We start from the raw sequence: 2,320 nt of genomic DNA, 5'->3' as shown, positions 1-2,320 counted from the left end.
CTCTCTGGAGCCATGAGGCCAGTATCTCACTGGCTCCAGAACCTTTGCCTGCACCGAAATACTACAAAAATATACTACTGAGCGCCTCGCTCAATGAAGAGCAATCAGAGGAGGCTGAACAATGTGAGTGTCTTGGAGTAAACTTTGACTCCAATTCATAGTTCATGTAAAGAAATGTCCAATGTTATTAAATTGAACTGATCTAGGGTCAGCGAAAGCTTCGACACACTCGAGCTCTTTAGTCATTTCACATATTGTCTTGTCCAGAAGAATGAGTGGAGAGGACAATCAGAGGACAACAAGCTTCAGTTGTATCATCTGGACAGTTTTTCACCATCCAAGAGTCATTCTCAATCTGTGGATCTAGAGCAGGCTCCAGGGCCTCCTAGTGGCCACTTGGAGGCCCTGGAGCCGTTTCAAAAATATATGAAAATGGAACTAGATGGAGGGACACATTTGTCTTTTTGATGTCGGAGGACAAACATGACACATGACTTTTACTGTCAATGCTCTTGTTTTGTGTGTAATGCCTCAGAGTTTGGGGACATACTATGTGTCAGGTTTAATGTTTCATGTCTTGTCAAGAAGTCTGTTTTTAGTATTTTGAATGTGTCAGCTTCAACATCAATAATATACTCTGTTCTAATTCAAATTGAATACATGAATTACTAAATATAACATAAATAGTCTGAACAATATCATGCAATATATCACATTTAAAATGAGCTGTGATCGAAATGTTATGAAAAATGAACAGATTTTTCAGAATGACGTCATTATATAATTAATAATGTAACGGAACAATCATCCCTAAATATCAAGCCGATACTTTCCCCTCAGCTCCAGCGTCGTTACAGTGAAAATAACAGAGACATGAAGTTAAAGAGGAGACAAAACAGCATAAACGATACAGCTGAGTGAGAAATACATAGAAATACATATTTAGTTTGAAAGTTGAAGTGAATGGAGTGTTTCAAAAGAACTCTGAGGATTGAGAGAGTAAAGCGGAGTACCTGTTTGTGAGCTGCTCCTCTGTGAATGCTCAGGTCACTCCTTCTCCATCTGCTGTGGGCCTCTGGGACACGCCCACGAGGTCACATGACTCCTGTGCGGCTCCTGCCTCCTGCTCAGGACCAATAGAATGAAGGTTGGACCACACGTTTCACAATAATTATATTTAGTGTTTTACTTTTCCCCAATTTGTGAATCCTCCATCTTTGCAGTTTATAATTGTACTTCCTGATTGGACAAGAGCAGCAGATGCAATTCTATTACTGTTACCTAGCAACTATATGGTAAACAAATAAATGACACAAATGTTATGACTTTATGACGTTATGACAAATAACAATACCCGAAACCACATTTGTTTTCTTAAATGATTGTTTAATAAAAGTGTCGGAGAAAGTTGTTTTTTATTCCTCCCATTACAATGGAAAGAGCACATCGCCATGGCAACCAAGACCAGCAGCTGATAACCCACCAGGTCTGATAATGAGGTTTCTAAATGATCGTGTGAAAGTGTTTCTCGCTCGCTCCAGCTATCGCTGCTTTCCCTATTTATTTTGCTTTTTATTCAGTTTTTCTGTCTTTTTTAAGTAAACCAAGGATTTTAAGAACATTTTTACAGTTTTAGCAACATATCTGACGAGCCAGCGACATGTCGGGAGGAGAAGGGAAACAGACTCTTGTGAACGCTGAGGAAATAACCCTAACACTGGAAACATGGAGATTTGCTGAAGAATCTGAAAAATGACTCCACGATACAATTCCAGTGTCATCCTGTGGTAAGTCCACTTTCTATCAAGAAAAACTGCTACTTTCAACCTAAACCGCAGTGACAAAACTGACCAGAAAGACCAGGATGTATCTTGGACCAGACGCGGTGCAAAGCCTAAACGATACAAAGATAAAGTATAAGCTATAATAAGATAAGATAATACAGCTCACAAACACATTCGTACCACTTTCAAAGACTGAAGTCAAAGACAAAAGACATGACGAGGCCAAAAGTCAGCGACAGAGTCGTATGTGTCAAACGTCAAGGTCATGATGGGCCGTCCTGACTGGAGACGCTGCGACACATCGTGCGACACATCGTGCGACACATCGTGCGACACATCGTGCGACACATCAAATCAAATCAAATCAATTTATTTTTGTAAGGCCCAAAATCACAACAACAGTTGCCTCTGAGGGCCACAGGGAGAAATGAATCAACAATGTCTGTGGTGGCGATGAAGTCAGACAATGTCTGTGGTGGCGATGAAGTCAGACAATGTCTGTGGTGGCGAGGGACGATGTCCCAGGGTCCTCTGTC

Source organism: Eucyclogobius newberryi, unplaced genomic scaffold (assembly GCF_026437365.1).
Source record: "Eucyclogobius newberryi isolate DKJ021-1_F unplaced genomic scaffold, fEucNew1.0.hap1 SCAF_403, whole genome shotgun sequence".
NCBI lineage: Eukaryota > Metazoa > Chordata > Actinopteri > Gobiiformes > Gobiidae > Eucyclogobius > Eucyclogobius newberryi.
The sequence above is the reverse complement of the archived record's forward strand: the minus strand, read 5'-3'. Positions refer to the sequence as shown.